The sequence below is a fragment of the Dasypus novemcinctus genome, chromosome 14, assembly GCF_030445035.2.
Source record: "Dasypus novemcinctus isolate mDasNov1 chromosome 14, mDasNov1.1.hap2, whole genome shotgun sequence".
Classification (NCBI taxonomy): domain Eukaryota; kingdom Metazoa; phylum Chordata; class Mammalia; order Cingulata; family Dasypodidae; genus Dasypus; species Dasypus novemcinctus.
In genome coordinates, this window is record NC_080686.1 from 82,309,540 (window position 1) to 82,335,133 (window position 25,594).

General features: G+C 39.5%; 1 protein-coding gene across 22 annotated transcripts in view; it reads right to left on the reverse strand.

Moving 5' to 3' along the window:
* Positions 1-25,594, reverse strand: part of SAMD12 (sterile alpha motif domain containing 12) — a 430,023-nt gene that overhangs the window by 396,371 nt on the left and 8,058 nt on the right. The window lies entirely within an intron of this gene.

Here is a 25,594-nt window from a genome sequence, read left to right on the forward strand (position 1 = left end):
TTTTTCTTATGTTTGCTCATGCTTTAGGTGTAAGATCCAAGAAACCACTACCTACCACAAGATCCTGCATATGTTTCCCTACATTTTCTTCTAGTAGTTCTATGTTTTGGCTTTTATATTTAGGTCTTTGGTCCATTTCTAGTTGATTCTTGTATAGGAAGTGAGAGAGGGGTCTTTTTTTCATTTTCTGGTTATGGATATCCAATTTTCCCAATATCATTTGCTGAAGAGATTGTTTTGTTCCAATAACATGGACTTAGAAGGTTTGTCAAAAATCAGCTGACCATAGAAGTAAGAGTTGATTTCTGGACACTCAGTTCTATTCCACTGGTCAATATGTCTATCCTTATACCAATACCATGCTGGTTGGTTTTTGTTGTTGTCTTTATTTATTTTAAAAATTTCTCTCCCCTTCCCCTCCATCCATTGTCTGCTCTCTGTGTCCATTCACTGTGTGTTCTTCTGTGTCTGCTTGCATTCTTGTCAGCAACACCGGGAATCTGTGTCTCTTTTTGTTGCGTTACCTTGCTGCATCAGTTCTCCATGTAAGCAGCACCACTCCTGGGAAGGCTGCACTTTTTTTGCCTGGGGAAGATCTCTTTACGGGGCACACTCCTTGCACATGGGGCTCCCCAGGTGGGGGACACCCCTGTGTGGCACGGCACGGTTTGAACTCTGGACCCTCCGTATAGTAGATGGACACTCTATCAGTTGAGCCATGTCCGCTTCCCTCTATCTGGTTATTTTATATGATTTCTTTGCTGAGATTTTCTATTTTTTCATTTGTTTCAAGAGAATTTATAATTGCTTGCTTAATCACTGTTAGGATGGTGGTTGTAATATCTTAGTTAGATCATTGCAACATCTGATTTATCTTGGTCTTGGTATCAGAGTTGATCATCTTTTCTCATTGAGGTTCTTATTTTCCTGATTCTTGGTATGATGGGGTTATATTTTTATTACATACTGAACATTTTGGCTATTAGGAGATTCTGGTTTTCATTTCAATTTTGAATTTTAACAGGAAGTCACCTGTTTAGGTTTAGCATGCAGGTCCTAGCCTACTTTTTTGGTGCTTTGATTTTCAGAGCTTTTGTATTGCTATTTCTGTGTGCCTGGCTTATCTAGTGCTTCCCACTGGTCCCTGCTCATACAACTGATTTTTGACCATGGGGCCAAGTCATTTCAATAGAGAAGAAAGGTCTTTTTAACAAAAAGGGTGCTGGACAACTGTATAAACAAAATGGGGAAAAGTGAACTATACCCCTGCCTGATTCTGTATATAAAAATTAATTTGTGATAGATGAAAGACTTAAACATAAAAGCCTGGACCAAAAGCATCTAAGACGAAAACAAAGAAGACTTTGTGGTAGTCAGATTTCCGAAATAGGACTCAAATATATAAAGAGTTCATAAAGTCAACCATAAAAAGACAATTCATTTTTTAAAAAGACCAAACGACTAGAACAAGTACTTCACAAAAGGAAACACATGGCAAGGAAATAAGCCCATGGAAAATTGTTCAAAATGATTAGTTATCAGGGAAAGACAAATTCAAATCATAATAGAATACCATTTAGTACCCATTAGAATGGTTAAAATAAAAGTCTGACAATACCAAATGTTGGTAAGGATGTGTTGTAACCACCACTCTTAGACCTTCCTGGTAGGAATATAAAGAGAGACAATGACTTTGGGAAACTACTGGCTGATGCTTTTAAAGTATGCATCAACTCTTATTAACTAGGAATTACACTTCAAGATATTTACCCAAGAAAAATGGAGACGTATGTCCACAAAAAGCTTGTACAAGTATGCCCAGGATAGCTTTATTCATAATAGTGAAAAACTGGAAACAACCCAAATACACATCAATAGGAGAACAGGGTAAACAAATCCAACATATGTGTAGAAAAGAATACTACTTGGCAGTGAAAAGAAACTACTGATGCATACACAACATGAAAAAAAATCTCTAAAACATACCAAGGCAAGAAATCAACAGTACAAGTATATATACTGTATGATTATACTTGTATTTAAAAAAGGGAAAAGTAACCTATGATGATAGAAATCAAAAGTAGTTGGCTCTGATGGAGGAAAACATAATTTAAAAATATTGACTTTTGGTTACATGATATACAAAGTATCAAAACTCATTGTACTAAACATTGGAGATATGTGCTTTCTTATTTTATATAAAATAATCTCAAAATGTAAAAAAAAAACAATTAAATACAGACACATGGTATGTATTCATTTTTTAAGAAAGGGTTTGCAAATGACTTTGGATTGTTTTCATTTGTACCCCTTTCCTCTTGCTCAACACACAGCTAAACAAAGATTCAACTCTAAACACTACCGTTTTTATGCTATATATATTTAAGCATGGGCAAGTTGTATCACCTCTTTTCTGTAAAATGGCAATACTAATATTTTATTATTTTCACATTGTTATTGTGTTGATAAAATGAGAACACATAATAAAAACAACTGATGCTGATCACCTGTTCAGTGAACATGTACAACATGTATAAGGAGCATCTATCTTATACACTGCCCTCCTCCAATGTGGTGGAGGAACATTAGGCATTAAGAACTGTAAAATAAACAAAGTGGTAGTCATGCACTTCTAAAGGACCAATATAGCATAGACTTAAAAAGTGGCACAACTAAGAGAAAAAGGAAACTAAAGTGAAATTCAGTAGATAGGCATATACAAAAAAAAAAAAGAAGAGTCTTTCAACTATATAAACAACTGTCGTGGGAATTGGAGAATGAGGTTATAAATAAAAGGAAAAGCATACCTGCCTGCACCTTGTAATAGACTTTTTATCAGCAAGCTGACTGGATTCTCTGTCAAACCTACATAATGAAAACAAAGTGACCCTGAATCATTTAGGAAGTCTTTAAATATTACAATTCCGTATTTCAGGAAGGGAAAAGAAAGAAGTACAGAATTTACATACATGGCGGACCTTTCATTCTCTATCACATTTATTCCAATAAAATAGGTATTACAAGGAAGGAAAGACTCAGAATGCTAAGCAACTTGTTTACCACCACCATAAAAATGGCAAAGAGGAAATAATGAAAACCTGAACCATTTCACATCAAATATCATGTGTTTCCCACCACCCCATGCCATTCTGGGAAATAAGATTTCATTCTGCTACATCTTAATTATAGCTTAGTAAGTAAAATCATGGGCTTTGGCATCAAATAAATCTGGCTCTACCACTGACCAGCTGTGTGGCCTTGGGCTAATTACTTAATTTTAGGTTAGGGTTGTCTTACCTATAAAATTGGAATAATCATAACCTCTTTATAAAGGCTTGATAAGAATTAAATTAAAATATATTTGACATGCTGATGGGAATTGGGTCACGTACCCCACAAAAGACATGTTCAATTCTTGATCCGAGCTCTGTGGGTATGAACCTATTTATAAAGAGGACCATCTAAAGATATTATTACTAGCTAAGGTGTGGCCAAACTGAATCAGTATGTGTCTTAACATCTGTCTGAAGAGAAGCCTTACAAATAAAGGAATCTGGACACAGTCAGCCAGAAGAGGTAGGAGCCAGAAGTCAGAAGAAGCCAGAGAGTAAAGAGCAATTGCCATGTGACGAAAGCAGAGATGCAAGTCAAGGAACCCTGAGGATTACGGCAAGCCAGCACCAGAATGCTATAGACTTCAGAGGAAAGCAAGCAATGCCCATACCTTGATATTGGGCTTCCAGCCTTCCTAACTGTGAGACAATAAATCCCTGTTGTTTAAACCAACCCAATGTGTGTTATTTGTTCTAGCAGCTCAGGCCAACAAGACAAGTGCTTATTCAAGGCCTGGTACATAGTAAGTGCTCAACGGATGGTAACCATTGCTATAATTAACTACTTCCTTTCTTCTTCAAAGTATAAACTTAATGGTATTGATTTCTTCAAAACCAAACACCTTGACCCTTTGTATACACATCACATAAATATATACACACAGTTCCATTAAAATGGGAAGGAGTTGTGACTGATTAATGTTGCTAGAGAAGACTGGAAAGGTAGAGGGGAATATAAAATCAAATAAAGGTTATAAAAAAGAGATAGAGACGCTTAACTTTTTCTTGAAGGGGTTATCCTGGCAATTCAGAGGAAGGGAAGGCTATTTCAGGCAGAGACATAAGTCTCTGTCAAATCACAGAAGCATAAAAAAGGCTGGTAGGTTGCAGTTTGACTTGATGAATGTGAGTATTCCCCTTTCACAAGGGGTTGGAGGGAAAAAATCGTAGCAGGCAATTATGTTTGCTCACCTTCTCTATTCATAGTAATGCTATGACTGACTAAAGGAATAGTCAAGTTTACCAAGGTAATAAAAATAGAAGATTATATTATCTAAGAGACAAAATGAGGGAGGAAATGGACAGATCTTAATTTATGAATTGAGAAAAACCATTTAAAAATTTGTGGTGTAATGGAGCGGGTATAGCTCAGTGGCTGAGCACATGCTTCGCACTTACGAGATCCCAGGTTCAATCTCTCGTACCTCCTTTAAAAAAAAGGAAGAAACAAACTTGTGATGACCCAAAGGCTAAAAGAAGTTCCAAGTTCAATGGAATCTTTAACAGGTATAGAACTTAATAAAGACTCCTTTGTCAAGGAAAAATGTTTTCCTTTGAATTTCTCAAATTTCCTAAGAAAACTGATGCTACTATCAGAGTTGACATCATAAATATGAATTCAATACACTTCAGCGTTCCTTGCTCAATCCTTTAAAAGTGTGCTATCCAATACAGGAGACAATAGCCACATGATGTTACTGCTATTTTAATTTAAATTAATATAAAGAAATTGAAAATTTAGTTCTTCAGTTGCACTATTTACATTTCAAATTCTCAATAGCCACACATGGCTATTGGCTACTGTATTGAAATGTACAGATTGTTGAACGTTTCCAGCATCACAGAAAGTCGTTTTGAACAGCACACCTTTGAAAAGTCATCAGTATCTTTCTGCCCAATGCTAAAATCAATTTCCTCTGTTCTGTAAATATTACTTTAAATAGAACTGAGAAAACAAGAGTTGAAGGGCAGAAATTATTTTGGAAAATTATATCCTTTTCTACAGTTGTTTAATTGTTGTTTTTAGTGATCTGGGTAGCCCTATCTATATATTCTTACCTAGGGATGAGAAAAAATTAAATATAATGCCATAATTAGGGATTTTCTAAAATGTTTAGCTCTTTGAGCATGAACAGCCCTTGGAACCTGTCCATTTCTCTGCCTTTCTTACCCATTTTCAGAAATGCTTTATTTATAAAAGAAAGTGACTGCCTGCTTAGTTATTTTACACAACTGTCAGATCCTTGAATAATCTGGCCCCCAACCTGGGTACTTTTGTGTCACAAATCACAGTTATTTTCTTGTTACAAGCTTTTAGAGACCCAAGATTATCTCTAAGGGAGCGAGAGATAAATTGGGATCCAGAGATAAATCAGCTCTGGTAAAGCTCACAGTCTACTAAAATAGCAGCTCCCAAATGCCTATCCAGAGAGGAAATAGGTATGCAATGAAGCTTTCATTGGTCCTGAATGAAATGAGAAAAACAGACAGCCCTGTGAATTTTCCACTGGCCAAATGCTTTCCATGTAACAGACTGTCTTTTATTCTGATACTGTTTTTCCAACATTTTTTGGTATTAATTACCTATCCTTTATGAAATTAGATGTGTATGTATTGCATGTATGAGTTTTCATGCTAGCAAAAGAAAAATATAGAAATAATTTGAGTTTCCCCATTAAAAAATTTACTTCTGTATGAAAACTAAAGGACTGTGTATCTTTATACTACTGATCAAAGACAGGCAGGCCAAGAGTTATGGTGCAGATGATAAGGGAGTAAGGGAAGGTGGAAATAATTGAAAAAGAAAATTACTTCCAAGACAAAAAAAAGTCAGGGAAGATCTCATAGGAAGCTGTATTTCAGGCAGTCCTTAAAAAAAGGTAGGATTTGCACCCATAGATTAGGGAAGGGTATGCAAGCAGAAGGGATAATTTAAAAGAAGGCACAGATTAGGAAAAATTGGAACATTTATGAACAAGTCATTTGGAAACTAGAATCCATGAAAAGGAGTCCATGAAAATGGAGATGACAGAGGAGGGTAATCTAGGACCAGATTATGAGCAGGTAGAGCCTTGGCCATCAGAAGTCTGGATTTTTTTTTCCCACTAAACAATTGAAAAGTCAATAAAACTTTTGAGCAGGGAGAAACTTAGCCCATGCTATGCTTCAGTAATATGGATGAATAAACAGATGATAGCAAAAGTCATCTGTTCATACATGAGATCTTTCAAGATGCAATTTAAGTCTCATTAAATACCCTCCTCCCTACTACAAGCCATATTTATTTTATTTACTCTGAACCATTTGTCCGCACTCCCCAGGGCAGTGCATTATGTTTTTAAGTCACGCCTTTACTCTCTGGTCATGTTTTTGCAGGTACACCCTGTTTCTCTAATGGCATTTACTCTTCATATTGTGAGAGGACGTCATGCAGCAAAATAAGATAATGTACAGGAGGCACCTTGCTCAGTACCTGGACAAAGTTAGGCACCTAATAAGTCATGTTATTGTTGTTAATAGCATCACCTGTTTCCCTTTAAAAACTGAACCAATCATAAGAGCTAAGTAATCCCCGCTGGTGAAAGCCAACACACACCTCATAGTCCTTATGTTCTCCCACCATGAATCCTACAGCTAAGCACAGGCGGGCGTGCATCCTGTGGACATTTTAATCACATATATGCACATTGCCTCTTAACAAGAGACAACTAAAGAAACAAAACTGCAAGCAAATGGCAAAGAGTGTGATTGCATATTTGAGGAAGGATTTATTTTCCTACTCAAGTTTTTCAAATCAGATGATACTTCTACAATATTTTATCAGTTTTTTCCTTATTGGTCTAGATCTTGGCTGGTACACAAAAATAAAAATGATTCTGAAGAATTCACTCTGAAAGATTAGCAATTCCTTTTATACTGCTATAAATTCTTTCTAAAGATGCTTCCCAGTCAGTTCTCAATATGACAGTCATTACAGCATTGTAAACACCAACTGTTATAATCTCTCTCTTTAAGATTAGGGAGAAGGGGGCATCAGGAAGGGGAGATCATCAAGTATGCAAAGCTTAGATCAGAGAAAGTCTGCCCAGTCAGCTATCTGCCTCCTTAAGCTGCTGACCCCCAGCAGTTCAAGCCTTTCTGATGGTACCAAGTCTTTCTGATGGTACCAAAAGCCACAAGGAAGATGGCACCTCCCTAAGCTCCTGTTTTCAAACCCAGGCTGAGGTGTCATGCTTTCCTCTTCCTTGCATCTTCAACCAGCCTGCTGGTTCCTTCTCATAAGTCTGTCAACATGCTCAAGTCTTGCCCTAATCCTCCCTCAACTCTGCTTTACTTATTAACTACTCCCTACTTTCTCTCCTTGGACACAGTAAGACTCGTTAAAAGTGTGCTATTGTTTATGGTACAGGCAGACAGTCAGGGCTCTCTCCTAAGCACTTTACTTGCTGAGGTAGATCAAATTACCGGGGAGATGTCCCTGCACAGTGACTTTGGCTTTGGCCATGTGATTCCCTCTGGCCAATGGATGCATGTGGACGAGCTATGAACAGAAATGTTAAACATATATGCATAGCTTGGCTGGGTCTCTTATGTACTTTTTTTATAAAGATTTTTTTTTCCTTTCCCCTCCCCCCCCATTGTCTACTCTCTGTGTCCATTCACTGCGTGCTCTTTTGAGTCCCCTTGCACTCCCGTCAGGCAGCACTGGGAATTTACGTCTCTTTTTTGTTGTGTCATCTTGCTGCATCAGCTCTGTGTGTGTGGCGCCACTCCTGGGCAGGCTGCGCTTCTGTCGCATGGGGCGGTTCTCCTTGTGGGGTGCACTCCTTGTGCATGGGGCACCCCTATATGGGGGACACCCCTGTATGGCACAGCACTCCTTGCGTGTGGCAGCACTGCACGTGGGCCAGCTCACCACACAGGCCAGGAGGCCCTGGGCATCAAACCCTGGACCTCCCACTGATAGGCAGACACTATCAGTTAAGCCATAATTGCTTCCCCTCTTATGTACTTGTAATCACCAGGGGAAGAGCATGCCCAGGTGGCTGCTACCTCTCCAACCTGGACCCCAGAATGGGACACACAGAGCAGCTTTTATACCAACCTGAAGTCTAGAGGCAAGCCTGGCTCACCTGTGACGAGTCGAAGTAGTCCCAGCTCACCCACAAGCCATGAATAAGAAAATAAATGCTATCCTTGTAAACTGAAGCAATTTGTTTGGAGGCAAGAGCTAATATTTATGTTCTAGAAACCACGCACATTTAAGTTCTAGGACCTAGAACATTATGATCCCATTATATAGATGGAAAAACTGAGACAAAGAGCTTAAGTAACTTACCCCAACTCACACACACGCGAATGGCAGGGCTAGTATTTGAAGCCCAGCAGTTCAATTGCACAGTAGGCCCTCGTAAATCCACTCCCAACCTCCACCCTCCCTCTTCACCTTCTTGCATTTCTTCTTCCTCTTCTGTCCATTACCTCCCAGAGATGTCCTCTTCCACCTCTATTCTCTTCTCCCTTTCCCCACACTCCTTTCCTTTTTCCGTCTGCCTGGCAACTCCCAGTTCCTGGTCTCCTGGTGTGCCAGGAACTGTTCTGGGCACTGGAGATTCATTAGTGAGTAAACCTGATTCGGTCCTGTCCATGGAGCCTAAAAGCTGAACAGAAAATACTGACAATCACAAAGAGAGAACATCAGAGAGTCTCAGGTGCTGTGTGGGAAAGAGCACATGCAGCCTGGGCAGGCCTGAGTGTGGTGGGGCAGTGTTTGGGAAGGCGGAAGACCCTCACCTGGCCCGAGGGTCTCAAGGAGCTTTCCTGAGAATGCACGGGACCCCACTAGGCCAAGAGCCAGCTAGGTAGATGGAATCACATGTGTGAGGGCAAGGGACGGACAGCAATACATTTAGGAAGAATGGAAAGTTCTGAGCAGCATGGGACACAGAGGGAGTGGGAGCTCAGTACACTGCAAGGCCGAGGGGTGCAGGTGCCAGCTCCTGCAGGAGCCTGCAGGCCACGGCAAGATTTTGTTCTCCGCCCCATCCAGCTGCTGTCTGGGGCCCCTCTAGATCCTTGAGTACTCCAGCAAATCATTACAGAAGCATGTACTGCATCATAATTATTGTTTATGCATTTACCATACCATCAGTGCCACCCCCGCGTGCTCCCCCCATCCCCAAGGAATTTCTCCAACTCAGGCTAAAGATGATAGAGACTAAATTATGATAATGTCAGTGAGATTCAGAGGAACAGAGGTTTGAATCAATGGGTCTTGCCCCCTTCGAACACATGACCTTGACATATAAGAGAAAAAGGAACATCTAAAGCTGAGGAAGCCATCCATCCTAACCAAGCCTTGCCCAGAGTAAATCCTGAATTCTTGCCCTGCAGGCAGCAGAACTGAATCTGGGAAGCAGCTGGTGCAAGAGGAGGAGGTACTGCTAGCTGGTACTAAAATAAACCAGAGTCAGAGGCACTACATCAGTGGGTAAGCTATGTCCCCACTTGCATGGCTGACTCCTTGTTATTCACATTTAACATCATCTCCTCAGGGACAATGTTCCTGACTACAAAATCCAAGGTAGTTTACCAGGCAAACAGCACCCCATTCTGCTTTGCTTCTCTCCATGGCACCTGGTACCTGCTGACATTGAATGGCCTATGTATTTGTTTACTGTGTCCCCCAACAAAAACCATAAGTGTTGTGAGAGCAGGGGCTTTGTCTGTGTCACTCCTTATAATAACCCTAGTCCAGAGGTGCACGGGAGGAACTCAGTAAATAACTTTTGAGTGAATGAGAACGAGATGCTCCTCTACTGTTATATAGTCTATATCCTTCTCTCTGGTATTTTTTCTTCCCTCTGCAAGGCTGCATCAGATGTTCCTGTTTAGCAGGGGTCTTTGAACCCCTGTAACTATATAGAGGTTTTGTGTATGTGTGCCTGCATTTTTCTGGGTAGGAGAACCATAGCTTTCATTCGAGAATCAAAGCTCCATATTCCTATAAAGTTAAGAACCACTAAGAAACTACTATTTATCTGAGCACGTAGGTTGACCCTATACCTTACACCTATTTATTCCTCCCAACAATCCCTTGGTGTGAATATAATTGTTTCTGTTTTACACACAAGGAAATTGAAGTTCAAAGGACTTATTTACCCACTAAGCGAGTAAGTGAAGTCATGACCTAAACCCTTGTCAACAGTTAATCTTGGTTGCACATTAGAATCATCAGAAGAACCTTTAAAAACACTCATTCCTGGCCAATAGTGGAAACCCCAAGTTCACTGATCTGGGCAGAGCCCAGGCAGCTATAGTTTACAAGGGCATCAGGTGATTGCATCTGCTCATAACAGCCAGAATTAAGAACTACTGAGTAAGGCAAACACAACTCCAAAGACTTTTGAGCTTTCCTGTGCCTGAAACTGCCATCCATTCTTCATTTAATTCTGATTTCTCTGCAATAAAATGTTAGAGAGGGGATGGAGAAAGTAGTAGGTGATTTTCCCTTGCCTTCACATGTCACGAGAAACACGTTTTTGGCTACAAGACTGAGCTTCAAACACGTAGCCAGCAGAAGCACCCTCCTAATTCTACTTTGGAGCCTCACATAACATGGACAATGTGCTGCAGTGAGGCAATGCATCCATGTCCCCACGGCCCTAGTGCAGCTATTACAGTGATGGCTATAGTGTCAAAAAGGTCCCTCCCTTCTCTGTGCCACCAGCACTTCTTTTGTAAAATGAGGAAGAGGGATGGGATGATGTGTGAGCCTCCTTCAGCTCTATCATTTGGAGAGTCTAGAGTTCTCTCTCATAGTCAGAAGAACCAAGGGATGACCATGTGCATGTGAAAGGAAAACTTTAAGGAACATGATGAACAGCAGCAAATACTCTGTCTTTTGGTCTTCCCTGGTACTGCCCACTTCTGCTTCTGATCCTGTCATGATGTTCAGTGAACGCCGGTTGTTTTGTCCCAGTCCACCTCTCCAGCAACAGCCCCAAGGCTTGCTTGGGGACTAAGCCTCCCTCATTCTCAGTCCTTATGGTTCCAGAAGCATCTCACCCTAACTCCAGAAGTTAAGCAGGCAAACTGGTCCTAAGTCAATCAGCATATTCCAGTCTCCCTGATCACATGACCTATGCAGTCCAGAGAGACTTTTGAAGAGTTTCTTTGAAAAGAATTGCTATCTTTCCTGCCAGACTTGAGCCTTGAAAGATATGAAGCAGAACATGTTCCAGCAGTCTTGACCTTGCATGATGAGCGCCTGCCTGAGAATAAGATCCCAGTGCAACAGAAGAAGAGCTAAGAGAAAGATACGGAGTATAAGTGACCCAAGTTGAAACCTAGTCAAGGCTTCCCAAGTCTAGAGCCATACCTGGACTTCTCAGGGAGGTCAGCCAACATAAAGCTTCCTTGGACTTAAACCTGGTTGAGCTGGGTCGGGTGTTCTCTAATTCGCAATTTTTTTTAAAGATTTATTTTTTATTTATTTCTCTTCCCCTGCTTCCCCTCCCCCCTGCGTGGCATGGCACTCGTTGCTTGCATCAGCACTGCACGTGGGCCAGCTCACCACACACATCAGGAGGCCCTGGGTTTGAACCCTGGTATATGGTAGGCAGACACTCTATCAGTTAGGTCAAATCGGCTTCCCTCTAATTTGCCATTGATATGTTATGCATTATGTCAAAATTGGTAGGGTCTTCAGACATCAGCAAAATGCAGTGATTTCCTAATGTTTTGTTTTAAGTAAGGAACTTGGATTTCATCCTGAGTGCAGTGGAGTGTCTTTGAAGTGTTTTAAGCAAGTAAATTTGTGTTTCAAGATAAAAAAAAAAAGTGATACAACTCCTTAAAGAATACACTTGAGAGGCTCAAAATTGCAGTCAGAATAACTAACCTCCTGGGTTCTCCAAGTGAGAAGAGATGAGAGCATAAGTTAGGACAATAATGGTGAGGATGAAAGGAGATGGATTTTCAATTCACTTAGATCAGGGATTGACAAACTTTTTCGATAAAGAGCCAGTTAGGAAATATTTTAGACTTTGCTGACCATGCATTCTCTGTCACAGCTACTCAACCAACCCTGCCATTGTAGTGCAAAAGCAGTCATAGTATGTAAACTAATAAGCGTAACTGTGTACCAATAAAACATGCAGCAGGCTGGCCTACAGGCTGCCATTTGCAGACCGCTGATTTAGATAGTAAGGTGGACCAAATTAGGCAATTGACAGGATGTGAGGGATGAGAGAAATGAAGAGTCATGACACTGCTAGGTTTTAGAACCTGTTTCTCAGTATTTGATCCTAGACTCATAAATTCATCAAGTCATTGAATGTCAGAGTGGGACGGAAATGCATTAAAATTATATAGTTCAACAGCATTATTTTATTGGTGAGGATATTGGGGGCAGGTATCTCTAAGGTGAAAACTAGTTAGCAATGCAGGCAGCACCAGAATTTTTACTCTGATTTCAGTAGTGCCTCTATTTCACTACATTCCTCTCGTTCGTGCCTCTATATGATGAAATGACTTTTCTGTCTCTGCCTTGAGACCCCATGTTACATGTAATAATTACTGTAAGTTACATAAATATTACAAGGCATCTATAATGTGTCCTAGGACCACTGAGACTCTGATTCCCATCTTAAGAACCTTAAAGTCTTATCTCTGTTAGACACATTTCTCCCAAGCTCTATTTGTGGTTCTGATTTTTTTTAAGATCTGATATGTTCAAGTGGTTATGAAACATACATCATACTTCTTTACTATAAGTAGTAGTAACTCTCTAATCTGAACTGTGTTTTATGTTAAAAGCATACAGAGAATTTATTCAAGCCAAGAACTAAGGCACTGCTTATTCAGCATCATGACAAGAAAAGAATAAATCACAGACAGGCATTATCAGAACATAAGCAGTTAGCTCTAACTGAAGACTAAAATTCCTACTAAAAGGCAAGCAAAATGCCTTATGACTGCTATGCAAAACCAAAACCCATACAAAGAGAAAAAGACCAGGAAAAAAATATGCCAAATACTAATAGAGGCTGTCTTTTGATCGTAGTCCCTGGATATTTTTTTTTCTTTCTACTTTCCCGGGTTTTCCAATGTGTATATATAGTAAGTATGTAATTTATAAAGGTTAATTTAAGAGGTAAGGAAATGTTGCGATGTTACATTTTTTTTTTTAAGAAACTCAAATTTTTGACAGTATTTTTGCTCTAGGATCCTCAGAGAATAAATTAGGTTAAAAAAAAACTTCACATGTATAACAAACTGTGTTTTCAGGTTTATATAGCTGATATAGCTAACTGGATAAATTAGTTTTCATTCCTATGCCTAGTCAATGACCCATCTTTGGTTAAATATTTCCAGACACCATATCATCCTCACTGTTATCCTATTTTCTAACACAATTTCCTTTTCTTCTCATCTAAAGGCAAATAAACCCAGCATAGTTGGCAAACTATTTTATTTTATTTTTTTATTTTTTTATTGATTTTGTAAAAATATTACATTAAAAAAATATGAGGTCCCATTCAACCCCACCACCCCCACCGCACTCATCCCATCATCATGACACATCCATTGCATTTGGTTAGTACATCTTTGGGCACCTCTGCACCTCATGGTCAATGGTCCACATCATGGCCCATACTCTCTCCCATTCCATCCAGTGGGCCCTGTGAGGATTTACAATGTCCGGTGATTGCCCCTGAAGCACCATCCAGGGCAACTCCAAGTCCCAAAGGCGCCTCCACATCTCATCTCTTCCTGCCATTCCCCATACTCATCAGCCACCATGTCCACTTTTCCCACTCCAATGCCACCTTTTCTCTGTGGTCCTTGGATTGGTTGTGTCCGTAGGCAAACTATTTTAAATCCAATATTTTTTTGGACAATATCTTTAAATACAGTCACCTCATTCCCATTATGAAAAAACTCTTGGAGGAGCTAAAACCTTGCTCTGTTCTTATTTCTTTCTGGGAATCCTGAACCCCCAGATGTCAACATGGAGGAAAAAGGCAGTATCATAGAGCAAATGACCATGCCAATCCTGAGCCCTCTCAAGCCCCTGTGGTTTAACAGTTGTTTCTTCCAAAAAGGCCAGTTCAGCATTAACAAACTCTCTTTCCCCTTCCTGCTCTAGCAAGGAAGAGCTGACGGGTAGAGGCAGGATGAAAGATAGCAGCAGAACTAGTCAGGAAGCACAGGGCAGCTGGGGGTGGCCCATGGGGACATCTTTCCATTCCAAGTTCAAAAAGACCCAGTCAGCAGAAAGAAGCAGATGGGAAAGCTTCTAGGAAGTAGTCAGCAGAATGTACCCTCAAATCTAGCTCTGAAAGACCACAGCTTCAATGCATGCATATGTCCAGAGTTCCTAAGTGGTACAAATCTATACACCAGCTAGCCCTTTTCCACTTGCCCGTTTCAGTCCAACTAATGGTGGCACCACCTCAATAATATACTACTGCTGTCAAACATAAATGAAAATACTCTTGCCTTAAGAAGTTTTATCCACATGACACATTCTTTTGGTGCTGAATGTATTTTGGTTTGCACGACTGTCTTTGCCAAAACTCAGTATATACTTAAGCATAAAGCACTAGAATAGGAGGACAGGCAACCTGACCTTTCTTCTACATCTTATTATATATCGTTTAGAAAGCCTGATGCTATGAGCAATATCTGAATTCATTCAACATTTCCTGAGCACTGACTCCATGCCAGGCATGCTTCTAGGTGCTCAAATACATCAGTAAAAAGACAGATAAAGGTTTTCATTCTAATGGGAAATTTCTGGTTAAAGAAACCATCTTCAGAACAAAGAATGTCTAGAAAATCTACATTCAGACCACCCACCTTATTATAAATAACACAGTTAAATACACACAGACATTGAACCTTGTCTGGAAGTTGATTAAATGAGTGGATAAGAATGCAGGCTCTGGAATCAGAGATTGGAGTTTAAATATTGGCTTTTCCCAAATAAATCAGCCCAATAAAAAAAAGACCTAAACATTCCTCCTTGCTCAAAAAATGCCCAGCTAGTTCATTTTACAAGGAAGACCATGATCAACAAGCCCTGTCCTGGCACAGAAAGCTTTCAAACAGAATTTTCAGTAGGCAACTCGTATTTATAAGCAGGCAGCCTAATATTGCCAGTCATTTGACGAAAACATCTAACACAAAAGGAGAAGACCAAAATGAACAAATAGAAGAAGAAAGAAATATGAAGTGGGAAGAAAGAAATATGAAGTGGGAAGTAAACTTCAATTAAAAGATAAAAATGTTTTTATTAATATCTCCAGTGAAATATGGGAAGATGCTACATCTATAAAATAACAATAGGAAGCTATAAAAAGTTCAGAACACACACACACAAAATCTCTTGAAAAATGGAAAATGATAATAGAAATATAAAATGTCAAGGAAGGCTTGAAAGATAAAATTAGAGCAATCTACCAGAAAATAGAACAAAATAACAGAGATGAATAATAGGAAATGTCAACTTTAAAAAATAAGAACCAGTCCAGGAGCTCTATCATCTCAAAAACAGGAGCTACAGAAAGAAAGAACAGCACAAAATCGATAAAAGGAAATTAAATAATTCCAAAAGATTCCCAGATACAAATAATATAAGTTTCTATTTTGAAAGACCCTTGAGCACTCATTACAGTAGATAAAAACAGACTCTCACCAAGGCATAGCCTCAAGAACACTGGAGACAGAAGATTCAACAATCTCAAGGAAAAAAAAGAAAGTTTTGTATAAATGACTAAGAATCAGAATGGTCTCCAATTTCTCAAACATAAGGCTGGAAACTTGAATGTTGTGAGGGAAGATCCTGTTCAACTTTAAAATTCTTTACCTAATCAAGTGCAAGGGGAGAATAAAGACTTAATTTAGATAGTCAAGTTCTTAAAAATATGCTTCCCATATATCTTTTATCAGGAAGTAATTGGAGGATGTGTGCCATCAAAACCAAGGTGTAAATGAAGTAAGAGGATGAACCAGGATGCTCATTGAGGGAAATCTAACATGAAGAAGTCAAGAAAGGCATAGCAATGCTGGAGAAAGGAAATCTTAAAATGACACTGTGAAGCAGGACTAGTGAACAACCAGACCTATTTGGAACAAGTCTGAATTCTTCAGGAAAAAATTTTTCAATGAGAAAATAATTGATAGAATACCTAATGCCTAAATGTATTGGGAGTAGATTTATATAACTGAGGGAAAATTTTGGTTAAAGTTAGTAATAAGATTATAGAACACTAAGCAAACAGCAATAACAAAATAATTCTTATAAAAAAGAGTGACTTTTTAAATTATATTCACATATAATTTTAATAAGAATAAAATCTAAATCTTAAATTTATAAAGGGCTTATATTTCCTGGCATATTGGAAGTACTCAATAAATTTTAACCACTATAATAATGCTGAAAAGATGACTTCAACTATACAAACACACACAAGGCCTCAATCAAACTTTTTATTTTACTAATGGCCTCAGAGAAGTTACTTACCCAGAGACTCAGTTTCCTTATATGCAAAAATGGAAATAAGTAAAATGTTGTAGGCAATAAAGTTTATAAGCCACAATGCCAGGTACACAGTAAGCATTTAATAAATGGTAGAGAATAATCATCTGGCTACATCTGTATATAAAATGTTTGGGTATACTTCATTACCTGAAAAAATCTAATCTTAATAAAAAATATTAACACTAACAGGTTTACAGATATATAGTGCCTGAATATAAGAATTACAGTATTACTGAAAGTTTACTTAAAGATTTTAAAACATTAAGTATAAAAATGGTTCGACATTCTCCACAGTATGTCAAGAAAAAGAAAACAAACTCAGCATGTAGATGCAGTGCATTCCCCCCAGCGTGGGATGACACCCAGGGATGAGCCTCCCTGGCACCGAGGGATCACTATCAAATACCAGCTGATGGTGCAACTAGAAAATGACCTTGAATTAAAGGTTCAACGTGGACCAGCAGAATATCCCTGTCTACATATAATAACAGGACTTTAAAATGCTGTTTGACCTAATGTAAGGGGGAAATGGAAAGGCGAAATTAGTTTATATGGCTATGAGTCTCTAAAAAAGAGTCTGGAGGTTGTCAGAAGGATTGCCCTTATGCACACCTGAGCAGAGTCTCACAGACAGATAAAGTAGATACAACCCCAGATATTGGTTCTTTTGAGGGCTAAAGAGACCCACGGGTTCTATGGTCATGGCAGATGGGGTTCACTGCCATGTCAGTTGGTCCTTCTTTGGAGCTGGTGTTTCTGCGTGATGGAACTGGACTCAGATGGGATTTCTTTTCACAAGACTTTCATGCTACTTTACTGGAATTGTAGTTGGTGCTGGGGTTTAAGATATATTTAGGGGATTTGAATCTCTGGACTGACAATATGATAGCCAGGCCCTGAGACTCAACAGACTTCAGCTCCTACACTCTGATTTATTGGACTTACCCCACTCAGCTAACATCGAGTTGAAGAAGGTCAACCACCACACCATGGAGCCTAGAGTGCCTACAACTGAAAGCAGGAGGATTGCATCCAGTATCCATGTGGAATCTAAGCCCCCTCTTGACATAGAAGTGCAATGGACACAACCAATCCAATGTCCACAGAGAAAATTTGGCATTGGTGTGGGAAAAGTGGCCATGGTGGCTGCTGTGTGCGGGGAATGGGAGGAAGAGATGAGATGTGGAGGCGTTTTTGGGACTTGGAGTTGTCCTGGGTGGTGCTTCACAGACAATTACGGGACATTGTAGATCCCCCCAGGACCCACTGGATGGAACGTGGGAGAGTGTGGGCTATGATGTGGACCACAGACCATGAGGTGCAGCGATGCCCAGAGATATACTTATCAAATGCAATGGATGTGTCATGATGATGGGAGAGAGTATTGCTGTGGCGGGAGTGGGGGGTGGGGGCGGTGGGGTTGAATGGGACTTCATATTTTTTTTAATGTAATATTTTTTTTAAAATGAATAAAAAAAAAAAAAGAAAAAGAAAAGACCAGTGAAACACCAGAGGAAAGACCAGACAGACTGAGAATGAAAAGAAACTTCACAAGACAGAGATGGGGAGAACACCTTGTTAAAAGAACATACTAAAATTAGAAGAATAAAATATCATGAGATAACAATAATTTTACAAAGGACCACATGTGATAATCAAACTGCAATAAAAGTAGAAAAGCATAAGTTATATATTAGAGCCGAGAGTTCTACAATTAACTTGGTTACTGCTATATTGCAGACCTCCCATTTCTTATAACACAGATATGTCTTTCTTATAAAAGGTGTCTTCTAGACCTTTAGCCTCACCAAAGATGATCATCAAGTCACAGGTATAGAACAGACAATACATTAATACCTTCAGAAGCTTGGAGAGTTATTTCTTGCCCTATGAAGAGTTCTATCACTGGCTTTGCTAAGTGCTGTCTCTGAGGAGAATGAGATTGTTCCCTGTGCTTACCCGTATTTATAAAATAATGTGAATAAATAAAATGCACTACTATTTTATCAAAAACTAATGACTATTAGCTAAAATAGCTTATATTACTCCAGATACAGTTAGTTACTTATATAAAGCCCGGAAGTAAAGGTTAACTTTCACTGGGGTATTTCAAAGTGGCGGACTCAAATAGTGGCATCAGAGCATTCTACCTCCATCATTTACAAGCATGACCTTGGGGAAATTATTTAATCTCTCTGGGTCTCTATTTCTTTATGCAGGAAATGAAGATGATAGTATTAATAATGACCATTTCATAAGGTTATTATTATGAAAAGGTGGGATATTAATGATGCATAACTAATATGGACTACACACCAACCCAGCAGAACAGATTTTGGCCATCAATAACATATCAGGTATACGGGCTGAAGAACAGCCCCAGCTGATAATATTAATAAGTGACTAATAAATATTAGCTATAATTATTATAATTATTATTAATTTCATATTTGTGTTTTTGTGATTTTTCTTTTTATGGTGAATAGGAAGAACTTTCATGCCCAGAAAAATATGTTATAAAATATTACCTTAGTCTGGCTATTTTGAAGTTCCATTATGAAGAATCATTTAACAAAATACAAGGAGAAAAAATAATTTAACCTCTGATCACTTAAATCAAGGACTAAGCACTGCCCCACCCATCCTACAACCCTTCCAGAAAGAACAGGACCAGACCCAAGAGGTGATTCATCTAAGCTCCTGAAGGCCCTTGCTCTAGCAATTTCCTCTTCTATCCTTTGTATCTTCAGTATCTTCCTCTCCCCTAGCCGTGACCCCAGTCACCACCCTGGCTTCCTTCATCCATAACTTAAGAAAAATGCTGGATCCCTTTCAGAACATCCCATTTGCAAACCCCTTCAAAGTGGGCATTGTGCCATCCCTTCCAATCCTGATGACAATGATAGAGGCTATAATAAAAGGACTCAAGACACCCAAGTTCTAAATCTAAGCTCTGTCATTAATTACTTATGTCACCTTTGGCAGGGAGTCTTCACACCCTTATTTATGAAATAGGAACAAGGATGCCTATGCCTGTTCCAGATGCCAGTGAATCAGCAATGGCTCAAATGAGAAACTGTACTATGGAAGGAACAAAGTGCTGTATAAAGAGGGTGTTATGATTTCAATGATGATGGTCTTGGGGTGAGCCCCAGAAAATATGCAGGTGTTTGCTGCGGTTCACCAGTAGCTACCATCTACCGAGTTTCAATTATGAAGCCCTAGGCAGGCAAAGCAGGTCACAGGGAGGCAGGAAGCTTCATGGGGTTGCATAAGTGGGACTTAACAAGCAATAGAATGAGCATCAGCCAGGGAAAATCTCTCTCACTTACTGCTAAAATCAGGGACAATGGATTCAGCACCCTGGAAACCTAAACCTTAAGGCCTTTAAAAACAGGAAGGGGGCAAGAGATAGAAGGAAATGGAGGTTATGTTCCTGTCGGCAAAATTATGAGGCTAGCCACAGCTATTTCAGTAACTTTTCCATCTTTCCTTTCTGACATTGCACCCTCTTTCTGTTGTTTCCCCAACCCCTGAACCCAGCCTATCAGATCAGAACGCACTTGCGGCACCTCATGGCTGTATGATGCACCCGATCCCTGCTTCACCAGCAACCACCCACCAAGATTTAATCTCTCAAGAAAATAACTCATGTTGCAAAAATTACACCTTCCCTCAACTACTGAGAATTTAAAGTCCTCCTAGCCCATCTCTACTTTACCTGTAGTTATCACAAAATAAACTGATTCACAGTAAATTATCAACAACCCACATCTTCTTTTAAATCAGTCTTCCATAATCTCATTTTTAAAGATAATTCTCAAGATGATAATGCATTAATCCAGTATTCCCCAAAGTGTACCAACTAGGAATTTGGATGAATATCTGTGGTTTATTATCAAATCCCAGCTCTGCCACTGACTAGCTGAGTGACCACTTGTTCCCTTTTACAGGGATGATAATGATCCCTATCTGTCTTGTTTGCCAGGACTGCTCTGCCAAATACCAAACACTTATTGGCTTAAACAACACAAATTTACTGTTTCATAGTTCTAGAGGCTAGCAATCCAAAATCAAGGTCTTCACAGGTCACTCTCTCCTGGAGTCTAAAGTCTGCTGGTGCTAGCTTGCCACAATTCTTGGGATTCCTTGGCTTGCATCCCTGCCTCCATCACATGGCCATCTGCTTCATTCTCTGGCTTCTTCTCACTTCTGGCTTCTACTTGGTGTCCAATTTCCTTTTCCTTTAAGGACTCCAATCATGTGGATTAAAGCCCACCCTTATTCAATTTGACTTCATCAAATGAGATATTCAAAGATCCTATTCACAAATGAGTCCACACAGTGACTCATCCTAACTTATTCAAAGATATCATTTACAAATGGGTTCATACTCACATGAAAGAGGATTAAAGACTTGGACATATCTTTGGAAGAAACATGATTCGACCCCCAACCCCCATGTCATACGATTGATACACAGATTGAGTTAATATATGATAAGCATTTAAAAGTGTCTATAACAAATGACATGAATTAATATTTTTAATAGTTACATTATTTTATAGTTACAACCTTCCTTATCCACCCCATCTACTCCCTATACTTTCCAGTAAGAACAGTACCTTGTCCAAGGGCTAGTACATCTAAGCTTCCAAAGGCCCTTGCTCTATCAGTTATCCCTTCTATTCTTTGTATCTTCAAAATCCTCCCATTCTCCATTATAGATCAATTCTACAGCCTATAAACATTCTAATCTGAAAAAAATATATATTTTTAATGTCCTTTGAACTCATGTCCCCTCTTGGTATAGCCCATTCTCTTCTTCCTTCTTCCAACTTCTCTAGAGGTCTGTAACTCCTTTGACCTTATTCTCCTTCCTATAGCCTTTTCTCCCTTCTTTCCCCTTTTACACATTTCCTCCTTGCCATTTCTATGCATTCTCTATACACTATATATTTACATCCTTCTATACCTTTCCTCATCACCCTTTTAATTCTTAAAATATAATATGAATTTACCTCCCCAATTTCATCAAAATGCCTTTTACCACTTGCCAAATGCAGCAGGCACTTCCCAACACACACCTCACTTACTGACTTCATGCAGGAGGCCATACTAAAACACTCCACTCTGCCTTGGTTCACCCACTACCTCTGTTTCTTCCCTGTCTCTGTCAGGCCCTCTTCTTCTGCCCATCCCTAAACATTGCAGCTGTTTGGCATGCATGCATTCTCCTACTAGCAAATCTCCCCAGCTTCGCCCTCCTGCTCTCTTGCCTTAAAAGTGTAAGTAGGGCGGCGGACTTGGCCCAGTGGTTAGGGCATCCATCTACCACATGGGAGGTCCGCGGTTCAAACCCCGGGCCTCCTTGACCCGTGTGGAGCTGGCCCATGCGCAGTGCTGATGCACGCACGGAGTGCCCTGCCAAGCAGGGGTGTCCTCTCCATAGGGGAGCCCCACGCACAAGGAGTATGCCCCGTAAGGAGAGCTGCACAGTGCGAAAGAAAGTGCAGCCTACCCAGGAATGGCGCCACACACACGGAGAGCTGACACAACAAGATGACGCAACAAAAAGAAACAGATTCCCATGCCTCTGACAACAACAGAAGCGGACAAAGAAGACGCAACAAATAGACACAGAGAACAGACAACCGGGGTGGGGGAGAGAGAAATAAATAAATAAATAAATCTTTAAAAAAAAAAGTGTACACAGAAGGATGTGAGAAGTACAAGTCAACAGTGAACCATGGAGAAGAACAGCATAAAGAAAGACCAGAGGCAATGGAGGCACATGGGGGTGAGCTGCTGGGCTCCAGGAAATTTTAGGAAGATCCCCAAGAGGAAGGGGTGGAAAATATGCCAGGAGCAGGTCCTGGACCTGGCCAAGGACCTTGATGTATACTTCAATGGCAGTGGAGAGTCCCTGAAGAGTTGGCAGTGATAAGATGTCTGCCATTCCCTATAACTGAATCTTCCCCAAAGCCTATCATTTTGTCCCTATGAAATGTTTCTTGCATCTGCCCCCTCTCTGTTCCTTTCTTTCCCCTTATGACCATATCATTATATCACTTCAGCTTCTTCCTTGTTTTCTTCAATCTCTCCAGACTAGGATCCAGTTTTCTGCAGCAGTTCATTCACTCTTTTTTAAAGAATCTACAATTTCTCACAGGAGCCTGGGGCAGTGGAGGGCTGCTGCTGTGAGCACGATGATTCCCCACACATGTAGAGGGAGTGGATCCTCCCACACCTGCACCCCCTCCTGTTCACATGCTCTGCCTATGTCTGTGCCTGGAATACATTTCAACATGAGCACCGCATCTCTTTCTCGACTGTAAGCTCCAAGAGAGGAAGATCCACAGGCTTAGATTCTTTTATACCACCCATTGCAGTGCACAGTTCTGAGCTGGTAACTGGTACGCAATGAATTCCAGATGACAATGCAACTTAACATTAATCTTATATTGGGCAAGTAGGTGAATCTGTAAGTTCACACTGGGCGGGGAGCTGGGGGTTAAGACTGAGGATTCTTTACAAAGAGAAGAATCAAAAGTGTAAAAAGCTATTATCATGGTAAACATTTTATTACAGATTTGATCCAAAAATCTATAAGTTTTCCGTTGCAGAGTCCAAACCAACAAGGTTTCATTTATTTAATTATGTTGTTTTTCTTAAATCACCAAAGTTTCCAAAAGACAGCCAGTAACCTAGGACTGATCTACCAAAATGGAACAAAATCAGAAAGCAGCCCATTACAGTAGAAAAGCAAGGACTATGATACAAAGCCCACATCCTCCACAAATTAGCTGGGTGGCCTGGTGAAAATTTCTTATATTCAGTGAACCTAAATTCCTCAACTGTAACATGTGGAAAACGCCACATAACTCACTGCACTATGTAAATTAACTTACAGAGTGGAAGTGCCAACTCAACAAATAGTTAGAAAATGCTTCCATGTGCCAGACATTGTTGTAGGCACCAGGTATATCAGAGGATAACAAAGTCAAATGCATGCTCTCATGGAGTTAATACTACTTGTCATTAGTACGTGTGAGAATAGAATGGAAGCCCCAGTCTCTTTACTTGAAAAAGTACACAATACACAATACAAATTGAGCATACAGATGGAAGAGTTTCAAGGACCCTGTGAAATATGCCAATCCCCTCTTGGGATACTAGATTAAGAACTCTGCCCCTTGGATTCAGGGTGCCATTTCTGATTTATCAAAACAGAATATCCAAGAAAAGGGAACAGAAATCTGAATATTATCAAGAGCCCCAGGACAATTTTACCATGTAAGAAAATACTACCTAAGATGATCTGAAAAGTCTCTAGGAAACGGAAAAGTACACCTGTTTTCTTTAGAATATCCATCATATTATATGACTATAAGACAAATTTGTCTACAACATAGCGCATAGTAGGTGCTCAATAAATATCTATGAATGTAAAAGGAAAAATAACCCACTTCTAATTATAGGAGATAAATACTATACCCACATAAACTGCCTACATGACTATAAAACCAAATGTCAATCCGAAAGTTTAGTCAGGCAGAAATAATTACTAAACGAACCCAATGTAGAAAGCTGAATTTTCTCAGAGAGCAAAGAAGAAACAGAAAGCAGCAACTGGGCCATCACAAAGCACTGACATTTCTGTTTCTCTTCTCAGAGTGGGGTAAAGGGTGTGGCAAGATCAGGTGTATAATATTCCTCTCCATTTCTCGGTCACCGCAGGTCATCAAGGAGACTTTAGGAACCTCCAGAGAAAATCAAGTACAACATGCATCTACTAAAGCTTGGTAAATAACATCTTATTCTCACCTCCCTATAAAGCAGACCCCCTCCCCTCAATAAAGCAAACAAAAACAAAAAATGAACCCTGACCTAAAATGTTCATCTTACAACCTCAAACAGCATAGAGTTATGACACTCATGTGTCTAGGAATTCTGTAGCAATCCCAAACTCAAATATTCCAACCCATGGCCCCAGAGACTAGTGGGAAATACTGACAATACCAATATATCACCATCCAAATTACATCTCCAAGGATATTTTTTGCATTTGGAAGCATCATACAATTTCACTGTCAGGTCCAACACCCAAAAGCCTGTATACCACTGTTTATAGTGATATATTTATAATTACCAAGAACTGGAAATAAACCTGAATGCACTTCAACTGGTAAATGGATAAACTGTGGTACATCCAATTCAATGGAACATAATTCAGCAATTAAAAACCTGAATTATTGATACATAAAATATGGATGCACCTCAAATTATTACACCAAGTTAAAAAAAGCCAGATTCAAATGGCTACATATGTGTGATACTATTTATATGACATTGTGGAAAACACCAAGTATAGGGACAGAATTCAGAGCAGTGGTCACCAGGGGCTATGGGTAGAAGAAGAATTGACTACTACAAAGAGATACAAGAAAACATTTTGGGGGGTTTGAACTGTTCCATATCTTGATTGTGGTGGTGGTTACATGACTGTACACATTTGTCAAAACTCAAAGAACTAAAAAGGATGAACTTTACTATATGTAAATTATATCACATAACCTGAATTTAAAAAAAAAAAAAACTATTGTAAAACAGAGAGAGAAAATGTACTTGAAATGGGGACTTGAGTTTCAAAATTAATAGTGAAACAATTTGAATGATACTTGATCTTGAAAACAAAAACTGAGAAGTTTATTTTACCTCCTATTTAACAAAATTTAGGTTATAACACATGTAAAAATATGTATTAATACTTGGAACAAGAAACAAATCCATTTTTTATTTATGTAACTTCTGCAACAAGATTTATGTTGGCAGAACAAAACATCTTTCATTTCACACTTGGCTTGTCATAGTCCAACGCTAAAGTTCATTCTTTTCCAAAATATTTCCAGGTATCACTTTTCACCTAAAA